Source organism: Mustela nivalis (genome assembly GCF_964662115.1).
Source record: "Mustela nivalis genome assembly, chromosome: 1".
NCBI lineage: Eukaryota > Metazoa > Chordata > Mammalia > Carnivora > Mustelidae > Mustela > Mustela nivalis.
The window spans coordinates 16,381,749-16,393,433 of NC_139020.1; the positions used below are offsets into that span (position 1 = coordinate 16,381,749).

At 34.4% G+C, this 11,685-nt stretch overlaps 1 long non-coding RNA gene across 1 annotated transcript; it reads left to right on the forward strand.

Annotated features, from left to right (window-relative positions):
- Window positions 1–225: 225 nt before the first annotated feature.
- LOC309845512 lies at window positions 226–10,117 on the forward strand. Its single transcript, XR_014301318.1, has 3 exons — window positions 226–287; window positions 5,197–5,254; window positions 10,031–10,117. It is a non-coding gene; the product is annotated as an uncharacterized lncRNA (long non-coding RNA).
- The last annotated feature ends 1,568 nt before the right edge of the window (window positions 10,118–11,685 follow it).

Consider the following 11,685-nt stretch of genomic DNA (forward strand, 5'->3'; position numbering starts at 1 on the left):
TTTAAGGTTAAAGCTTTGACCTTTATTTTAAGTTTTGTTATCTAGTTTCTTACTACCTTTCCAACATAAGCTCTCACCATTCCATGGCTATCCTTCTCTTTGGTTAACCAAACCACTTTGCAGTTCCAAAATCTCTCATGTGAACCATGCTTTTGTGTTTCTCCAGTTCTACACTTCCTAAATGTCAGTTTAATTACTAATTATTAACTTTCCCTCTGCTAGCAACAACTGAGACAGAATATGAAATGGAAACAAGGAAACTTCTCTTTGTATACATTTGCAGCAAAGTAAGTGCCACACATTTAAACACTTAGAGCATACTGGATTTTTTTTTAATTTTACTGTGATATCAAGTCTAAACTATTACAATGTGAAAATTTGAATTATCTTAAAAATCCTTGGCAAAGAAGATAATAGTTACAGTAATCATAAACTATTGATTCAGGCTAAATGCAGATGAATCTTAAGTGCATTTACTAAGTTAAAAAAAAAACAGAATTAAAAAGCTATGTACAAAAAAAAAAAAAAAAAAAAAAAAAAAAAAAAAAAAAAAGCTATGTACATCGTGATTCATGACTTCATTCACATAAAACTGTGGAGAAGATAAAGAAATAAAAAAGAAAAAAAGGAAAACAATGGTAGAATAGTTTAGAGAAATATGGTGCAGGGTTAAAGACAAAAAGGGACCTTGAGAAAATTTTGAGGTGATAGAACTCTTCTGAAAATGGTGTTAGATATGTGACTTATGCATTTGTCAAAATGTATATTATATACTATAATTATATTATATATATTATATACTTTATATTATATGGTATATAGTACATAATATGTATTATGTACATAGTACATAATATATATTATAGATATTATTTATATTTAAATTATAAAGAGTAATTACTACTGCATGTAAATGTTAAAAATGTAACAGTGCATGGTAAAGAGATGGAATTTAAATTTTGACAAATAACTGAACTATATCACGAGTGAATTATATAAATGCACTGAAAGGGATGGGAAAGAGTAATTTATGGCAACTTCAGAACATGTATTTTGACTGCATATCGTTTGTCAAAAAAATGTGAACTATACACATATACTTGTTCTAGCACATGATATAAAATTCCTAAGTTATTTTGTTTGCACACTATGGTTGAAAAAATACATAAGTACTATGTGATAATGAGAGCCAGGTTTCTCAAGAAGTTATAAAAAATAAAAGGGAAGGTTAGAATGAGCCCTGTGGTGCTGCAATGAATTGTGTGTGTGCTTGTGTGAGTGTGTGTATGTGTGTGTGTGTGCAAGAGATGATAGATAAATGATAGGTAATAGGTGATAAATGATAGAGAAAGAGAGATGCAAATGCAAGTATTAATATACATACACAGATTTCCTGTCTCTATTCATTGATCGCCACTAAAAGCAGTGACACTTCTGAGCAGTTGAGTATACTTAACACTCAGTTATTAGAGAAAATATACTTTTTTTAATAAAATAAATCAAACTGTTAACTATAGAGAACAAAGTAATGGTTCCCAGAGGACAGGTTGGGGGGTGTGTGGGTGAAATAGGTAATGGGGATTCAGGAGGACACTTATGAGTAGCGGGTGGTGTCTGGAAGTGTTGAGTCACTAAACTGTACACCTGAAACTAGTGTTACATTGTATGTTAACTAACTGGAATTTAAATAAAATTTTAAAAACCAAATCAGGACTTCTTGGAGACATGGATGATTCTCAGAATGGTCAGGGATAATGATGAGCATGTAGTATCTTGTGGTGCTAGACATTAAGGAAGCACTCAAAACAAAGAAACAAACAAGAAAAGATGGGAGCATGTTGAACATCAACATCATGGGGCCACGGGTATGATGGAGAAAGAAGGGAATATTACCTCCAATGCACCTTCCCAGTAATTTATAATCTCAGGACAATTGTGAGGAAATATCTGGCAGATGCAAATTGACAGGCATTCTATAAAGTAACTGACCGGTACTAGTAAAAAGCATCAAAGTCATGAGAGCCAAGGGGAGACTAAGGGACTGTCACGGATTAAGAAAACATATGGGACATGATGAGTAAATGCAATGTGGGATGTTAGATGGGAGCCAGGAACAAGAGATGGGAATTGATGACAAAACTGGTGAAATTCAAATGTATTTGCAGTTTAATTCATATAAGTGTATAACAATTCTGTTCTTTGTTTTAATAGCTGTATGATTGTGTAAGATGTTATTAAGGGAATCTGGGTGAAGGGTTTAGTAGATTTCTTTGTACTGGTTTAGTCATTCTTCTGAAAATCTAAAATTATATAAAAATCAAAAGCTGTAACTATTTAAGTCCAAATTACTGACGTTTTAATTCTTTTTTAAGAAAGTAGGTATTATGAAAACCTCTATAATAATGGGAAGCTTAGTAGAATATTTTGACAACTGTATCAAGCATGAACTGGGCTTCTGAGAAATCCTTTGACAGTATATTTTTAATTTCTTTTCTCAGTCTCTAGGTTAAGAAGAGCAGAAGCAATAATAAAGAGGTAAATGAGTAATAACAATTGTAAAAACTATATTGCTAGCAATCTGTTCAAGTAACCACACAAAAGATATTTAATACATCTTCTTGCATGGATTTTATACTTACAAAACATCAACAACATTCGAGTTGCTTACACCACAAAGAACCTGTGGGGTGAAGCTGGAGTGGAGGAGGAGGGAACAAGGCATTTTTAAGGGATCTTAACAAAAACTTACCTATGAGTTACATCTGGTTTTGTTCTGAGACTGTAGACATTTGAACTCATTATAATTGTTAGAATGGCAGTTTTCTCACATCCGTATAAAGTAAAATAGAAAAGGGTTTTAGAAACAAGTAGCATACTGTTGCAGGCTTATTTAGCAAAATTCCATGAAAGTATGTTTATTAGGGTGTTGCCCTGTTAAAAACAGTGTATTAGGATTTACCAAGATCACTATTAAATTACCTCATGGGCCAAAACAATTAAAATGGAACTTTTCATTTCAACTCTTCAGAGTATGTGCCCAGAGCACAATTAACTGCACAAGGACGGGCAGTGAAGGAAGAGAGCAGTGACAGAAAGTAGCCAGATCCCGGAACAGAATGGCACAAAGCCGTGTTTTTAGCCTTTGGATGGATCAGTACCCTGAAGACGGATTGAGAATATATATTTTCTTTCTTTCTTCTTTATTGTGCTATTTTAGTCACCATACAACACATCATTAGTTTTTGATGTTTCTAAACAAACCCCCACTCTCTCCCCATCCAAATATACATAAGGTTATCCTATCAAACTTTTGCAGACATTCAAGAAAAGTTTATAAACAGCTTGAGTCCCAAACTTGGAATTAGGCTGAAAAGTGCCTGGTGTAAAGAAAGTTCTTATGGCTTTAAAATGTTAAAGTAACACTTTGTTTAAAAAAAAAAATTTAAATCTCATTATGTATGAATATAGAAACAGAGTGATGTTTTGCTGTTTTGCACCAAATTTTAAGCTGTGAATTGTATTGTACTTAACATGTTACTCCAATAATCTGAAATATTGAATCAGCTGGTCTGGCTGACAAGAAGGATGCTTTATCTTTATAATCTTTCTCATTTCCAAGCCGGTGTTTGACCGGAGATTGGTCCTCCCTGGAAGAATAGAATTACTTTTTGGACAAAGATACACATAGTCTTTTGTTCTCCCACAGGGTACTCCACTTAAGTCTTTGGGATTTTTGGTGTATGTCTAAAACCTTATCCATGGTACTTGAACACTGGGTGTTTTAACTCCAAGTTTGAGAAAAAAGATAACAGGCATCTTAGGAGCTTTGCACATTTCCCTACTTTATCTCCACATTATTAAAAGGGGGACATTTTTCACACCGATCTCTAATACTACTGAAAGACAAAACATGATGAGTGCAAAAAAATGTTTGGTGTTTGGGTGATACTTAGTTATTTTAGTAACTGTGCCCACTGACACGTAATTATATAAAATGAGTTTTCTAGATAGCATGGATGTGTTCTATAGCAAGAGGAGGCTAAGAGCCAGAGTTTTCAGTGTAATGAAATGATAATTGTTGACATTTGGCTGAACAACATACAGAGTTAAAGCTAGTCACAGATTTGGCAAACATTCTAAGATCCAAATATAGCAAGCACTTCAGTATAATTTGGCTTATGACCAGATTTTCCTTAGATTGGGGAAATGGCAGGAGTTCTGTGTTTTGCTTTATGCCCTAAGGAAGGCAGCTGATAAATATGTAACTTTCTCCATAGAGGCCAAGGAGATTTTTTAATATGAATATCACAAATAAATTAGGCTAGAAAAAACAAACGTTTCTTTGTTTAATAATATCATTAAAACTACTTAATGTCAGACCCTTATAGAATGTCACAAGATCACTATTCTAAAATAAGTTATGTATTTATTAGGTCCTAAGCTCTACTGATGATATAACAAAGCAATATTCAAATATGAAAAGTAATCATGAAAACTTTTGACTGAGAAAATATTCCTTTGAACTGAGAAACCAATAGCAAAATCTCTGAGACTAGTCTTCCCATATTAATTATCATGAGTAAACTCTCACAATTTTGGAAAGAATAATCTTTTAAGGTAGTGCTTGGTACACAAGAGAGACATAGCTTATATTTTACAGATGAAGTGATCATAAATATGAAGAAATAAAATTAATGAGTTTTTAAATCAGTCATATTTACACATGCTGAAATGTTAAAATATAATATAATACTTTGGATTTCATCTTCAAATGAATGAAGGCCATATCTTGAGTATTTTGATTTTTTATCTACTTGAAAATCAGACATCTTGTTTGTCCCTTTATTTTTCACAGACAAAAAGCCCTCCCCCTTTTTTTAAAATTAATCTCTTGACTTAATATAATGATAATGAGCTTGAGACTAGCCTGGTATATCTCTATTCTTGACTTCTGAATCTGATTAATCAAAGACGAGTCACATGTCTTCTATTTGGAAGTAAGATGGCATTTTAGATCTACTAGCAACCTGCTACTATATTTGGAATACACATTTTCAGATAAAACATTAGATGACAAATTTGAATGTGTAGTTTGTTTTTTAAGTGCTAGAAACAGCCAAGTATGAAGTAATTTGACCACTGTTGGAAGATGATCAAAAAGATGTTAAAGTCTGTTTTTTTTTTTTTTTTAAATAGGACAATACTGAAGCTGCAAGAGCAATTGGTGACGGAAGTAGAATGCTCTTTAATAAATGTAAGTCATACTAATAATTAAATCTGATTCAGACAGGAGATGAATGATATCATTATTCACAGTTTTAGTGAATAACTTCCAAATATGAAGGGTTACATAGGGATGGGAAATAAAGTTATTCAAAGAGACAAATGATGCATTGTTCATTCCAATGGACAATTTGTCCTTTGAACTGTTGAAAATGTCATAATCTTTATTTTCTTCCAAAGTGAAACAAAATTTGCATTAAGATAAATATGATTCATTTTTTGGTTAACCAAGGACTCTCAAAAACTCCAGATTTCTAACATTAAGAGAATATGGTTAATTATGAAGGAATGCATGAATATCTCCTTGGAAATCAATATTAAATGTTAATAAAAATAGAATATTAATTGCCCCTCAATGGTGATTTACCTGTTTTACATAGAACAATCTTCTTGGAAGAGTTTGTGTTGTGTTTCACATTATTTATCCCACTGGACATGTAAAACAGAGAGACCAAAGACTATAATAGGGTTGTTCTGAATTGAACAAGTTAGGAAGAAACATATATTGGCAAAGACAGTGAAGGGATATTTAAAGGATGATGCCAGCTGTCCTGACAGGAATTATTTATCTACATGTCTTTGAAGTGGAAAGCCTACAAATATCCTAGAATAACCACCAATGAGGGCAGAGCTGATATCCACATGTAAACATCTCAGCTCATAAATGTGAACAGTCACCGTAAATGAGTGAGACTCTGTTGTTCCACAGTCATGATCTAAGTGTAAGCTTTGTTCTTGTCCCTCGGGTAATACTCATTTCTTCCACCTAGGGAGGTCTTTGCAGCTTTCAGCCAGCACCATATACTCCTCTCGCATAGAACTGATAACTGAGGTGGGTGGGGGGGGTGGTCAGATCTCAGAAAATATCCAAAATAAATCCCAGGAGTGAAAATAATTTATCCCTTTGTTCTGACCTTATATTTAACCAGATGGGTAAATTTTAGAAATTGGATAAAGAATTAAATATCTATTATCAAATTGGATGGACTCTTGATTAATGTATCTTGGTATGCTCTTAAACTTAACCTTTCAGTTGAACATATGACACACAGAAACCAGAAAAAAACATGATTTTGTAGCACAAACTCAGTTGTGTCATTCATAAACATTCAGTTAGGATATCAGAATGCCGGTGTATAATCTCTTTCTCCTCCCTCCGTCTCTGTTCTCCTTGCTTGTCTTCTTCCTTCTCTTTGCTTTTTTCTTTACTCTGAGAACTGCAGACATGGCTTCCAAATTTATAATCTCGGTGTCATTGATGAGTATCATAAGGCTTTGTCTAATTTGCTTATTTAATCATAGTGGTTCTAAATCCATATTTCTTATAAATGATGTTTTTTCCCCTTCCTCTGGGATAGCCAAGCCCATGTAGGAAAAAAGGAAATTCCATTCATGTAGTTCTCTATCTGGTCAGTGTAGGTCTGAAAGACTTCAAACCTCTAATCTCACAGGGTTAAAAAGATGAGCTATGAAAGAGAATGCCAACTCCCTGACGTGCTTACTACTAGCTTCAAATGTCCCCCACATTTACTCGAGATGTGGAAGAATTTCAGGGTGACTATGGATGGCTTAATTCTCCAAGTCTCAACCCAAAGTAGATATAATCCTTTAATGCAAATAGAAGACATGAGATAAGAAACCAGACAGAATGGATAGCTTGTCAAAAATATTTAGAAGACATAAAAATAAATGAGGAATCATACAAATATGTGTTGTTTTATCTCTCGTGATGATGATGACTTAGGAAAATTAGATTCTGGCTTCATTGTTTATAAATTGAGTTTAGCATTATTTATTCACACCGACAGATTAACATGTTAAAATATCTCAAGTCTCTAAAAATATTTGGAATTTCTTAAAATTTTTCCAGATTTTTATATTTCTGAACTCACTGGAATGCAAACAAAATTTTGCTTTATTTTTCCCTTTTCTTCATTAACTCTTATGTTTATGTCAAATCTCTTTTCTCAGTTTTTGAATAATGAAGACTCAAGTCTCCTGGGTTTGGGATCACACTCATTTACAAACACAAGTTTGTTTTGGAAAATTATCATAATTCTCCAGGAATTTAAATGTCCAATCTAACCCCAAACTTCAAATTTATGTCTAAATCAAGCTTCCTTTTTATTTTTTTAAAGATTTTATTTATTTATTTGACAGAGAGAGATCACAAGCAGGCAGAGAGGCAGGCAGAGAGAGAAGAGGAAGCAGGCTTCCCACTGAGCAGAGAGCCCAATGTGGGGTTCGATCCCAGGACCCTGAGATCATGACCTGAGCCAAAGTCAGAGGCTTAACCCACTGAGCCACCCGGCACCCCAAAAATCAAGCTTCCTTTTTTCTCTTCCATTAAGGTTCAGTTCAAGGCTAGTGATCTTCTGTGGAAGAAGAGATAAAACTCTGCTTTCTGTATGTCTGCTTTGTTGTGTTGCCTACTTCTTCTTTTTAGGAATCCTCAATCTTCTTGAACTGAGAGAAAAACAGAGTGTTTAGAGAATAGAGTGTTTTGCATCTAGGTTGGATTATTTTCAGACTTTCATTGTCAATGTGTCCAAGTGTGGTAAGCATCCATATTTTCTCTCCTCAAGGGCTTGTTAATGGATTCTTCAAAACTTCTCTTGTGAGAATGTACACCCTGAAATCCCCTAATATTAACTCTCTGGTGGTGTCTTCTAACCCATATTTAGCTCCTGCCTTCAGGAAATCTTCCTCCAGACCTAGTTCTCTTCCCTTAGACAGCTAGTTCTCCTTGGTGAGATCACATTAAGTGATGTCAGTTGTGTATCATGACATCTGTTTGACCTACAAAGAACACATTCATTCATTCCAGAGAGAGTTTGTTTATAGTTTATGGGATTGGATGTGCAGTGAACAAGTTGAAGGAATGAACCCCTGTAGTTGTGCAGCAAGGTGGTACCGCCTGCCATGACAAACACTGGGAATATGGGCCACTTCCTGTCCTTGCAGGGAGCTCCAGAGAATCTTTCACCTTGAGCATAGGGAATAGAAGAAAAAATAGTTACATTCATGCATAATTTAGACCATCTCTTCTATGAGATGGAATGAGGGAATATGATTGCTTTTTAAAGGACTTGAAAAGGATTAGTTATAGTTAAGCAAGTCCTGCATGTTAGTGTCTAGCTGTATATCTCTTTAGAATATTGGTATGATTCTCTAATATTCTTGCTGTTTTGGGACTTCAGCCAAAACTTTGGGAAAAAATAGTTAATACTCAATTCAGTACTCATCTATGTTTATAAGTCAGTATTACAATTTTGGCATAGTCTAGTCTTGCCACCTGCATTATATTGTGTTTAAATCCACTTTATGACTTTAAAGCGAATGCCTCAAATATTTTGCTCTAATTATGATATTTGGTTCAATTTTCAAGCTGATATTCTTTACCGAATTTAAAAGTTTCTTTTGATTCCTACTTTGATTTTTTTTTTAATTATAAAATGATGTTCTTTTTTAAAATGTTTTTTTCTACACCTATGAGGATGACCATCTGAGTTTTAACCATTGTGTCTATTATCTATCATTAACATTTATTCATGTTAAAAAATTTACCATTTTGGAGAGCTGTCAGTTGCAAATCAATAGAAAACAAAACCAACAGAAACTTAACTTATTTTTATGTAAGAAAAAAAATACTTAAGACATAACTGGTAGATAAGGCTGATTCATTTATTAAACATGCCTCAGGGATCCAAGCTTTCTTCCTATTTTCACATTGCCTTTCTGCCATTCTGGCTTATTGGATTTCATCTTCATGTTATTTTACTGAATTGTCCCAAGGTGGCTGCTAGAACTCCAGACATCATGTCATCATTCAGGAGATGCAGAGATGGAAAAGGGTGTTTTCAAACTCTCTGTCTCCTTTCATTGGCAGAGAAAAATGTTACCACTCAAATGGTCTGGTAGATTTGATAATACCCGCTTTTATCATAAATAACTATGTCAAACGGTATCCTTGCAAGGGAAGATATGGAAGGTAAATTTAAAGGAGAAATTACTGAGTAAATAACATTTATATTAGCCAGCAAGGAGAGAAAAATGGATATTAAGTGGGCATAGAAGTCTCTACAAAACCATCCTTGCAGTTCTAGGTTAAAACCAAATTGGTTAGGGGCGCCTGGGTGGCTCAGTGGTTTGGGCTGCTGCCTTCGGCTCGGGTCATGATCTCAGGGTCCTGGGATCGAGCCCTGCATCGGGCTCCCTGCTCCGCAGGAAGCCTGCTTCCCTCTCTCTCTCTCTGCCAGCCTCTCTGCCTGCTTGTGATCTCTGTCTGTCAAATAAATAAATAAAATCTTTAAAAAAAACAAAAAACAAAAAACAAATTGGTTATGTTGGATTTTTATGTCAATAGTGTTTTTCTTGTGTAGAATCTTTAATTTTTCTTTCAAAAGTAAGATTGAATGAACTGTAATTTTCCTTTATTACAAATAGTCCTTTTTCTGGTTTGGGTATCAAGAAAATATCAACTTTATATAATAATTTTTGGAGTGTTCCTACATTTCTATAGTCTGGAAGACTTTCTATAGTTCTGGGATTACTTGTTCTTCAAAGATTTAACTGAGCCAGCTTCAAGTACACTATATATCAAGCAAAAATATAATGCATCCAAACTTTTATGGGTTTTCCTTAAAAAAAAATAAAACTATTTACGGTGCCCTTAAAATAAAGATAAATTCACTTAACTTTCCATTATTGTAATATGTTCCTGAGTATTTATTCATTTGCCTTTCAGAAAACTGGCTTCCAGAATGGCTGGATAGGAAGATCCTCAATGAAACAAACATCTGGTTGTGTTTTATTTTATTAAAAAAGAAAGAAAGAAAGAAAACTACATTCCTCTCCTTGACAATGTTAGAATAATACATTGACAAACAGTTCACAGGCCATATAATCACACTTTTTGTACTTTACCACCTTTTTCTATCAATTAGTCAGGTAAATACAGCTTCAGGACAACCATGCAGGGATTATACTAAAAGAAGCGTTGAAGCTAAAAACAGCTGATTGAAGACAAATAAATATAAAGGATGCCCAGTGATTTGTTTTCATCTGATCAGAAATGTACATCACATATCATAATGCAGCAAGAAAAGGTACTCAAAACACATGCAGTGAGGCCAGACTATCAGAGGCCAACTGCTGTCTCAATGTCATCATGTTCTTTAAACTAAACCATATTCTCACCTTTGGCTAACAAGGAGCACACCTTTGCACCCAATTCATAGAGCAGCATTTTTAAGTTGTTTACAGTTATATCTTTAGGAAGGTACATATTTCTCCAGTAGGACATGATAAATACTATACTTCTGCACTGAGTACTGATTGGGAAGAAAAATTAAAGAGGATTAGTGCTTTTCTTAATCATACTTGACATTATATGCATGATAGCAGAATAACTTCAAGTGACATAGGGCTCCTATACTGCTTTGTGACTTGGCTTCTCGTAGGCCAATGTATACTCAGACTACATTTTTAGCTTTCTTAACTTTAATGTAATATTTGTCATGATAGATGATTCAACTTTTCCTTAAACTTAAGGAATTTTCACCTTTGTTTTTTTATAATTTTCTTGAGATTTAATGTTTTTATCTTTCTGTTTATTGACGATTGCAATTGTATGATTGTTTTTAAGACCAAACTCAAGTGTCGTAACCTTTTGAAATAGACTTCTCCCCGTGCTGTGTTGGTGGACCTACTGGGCTTTCCATAACCCAAGGTTTAAATTGCTCCTTAGTGTGCACAAATCTGCCTATATCACACCTCCAGTACACTTTTAAATAATATAATAGACATTTTTTTGATTTGCCTGCCGGTTCCCAACCCACCATCTCCATCTAGCTGAATGGATTCTATCAATATTTTGGTCAAGTTAACACAAAAATTGTGGTTAATAATCCATTAGTGCTGAATTTGGAGAGCCTTGATTTCAGGGCTGAAGAGTAGGTGTGAGGGTTGAAGATATAGATTTAAGGGTTGCCACTATAGATAACCTCTGTTGGACCTTAGGGCTCAGGAAGGTCCTTGCAACCACAATCCCTGGGAGCCTTTCCCTATTCTATATTTCAAGGTCTCAGATTTTTCTAACCTGGGCTCTAGCATGAGAGATCTGTCTTCCCTAGGCCATCTGGAATTCTACAACTCTTCATGGGTGGTTGACTCTCAGTTGTGTTTATTCTCCCATTGCAGGAGATGCTCTTCTTTGGACACCACCAAAGACGCCTACTAAGTGTCACACTTCATCTTGAATGGTTTAATTACCCTCCATATTTCATTATCCCTCTCCCAGGTGTCAGTGCAAATTCTTCCCTTGATACCTCTGAAACACCTGAATCACTGCATTAGCAAGGAGATCCACTGTCCCTGGGGACATTTTCCCAAGGTCATATT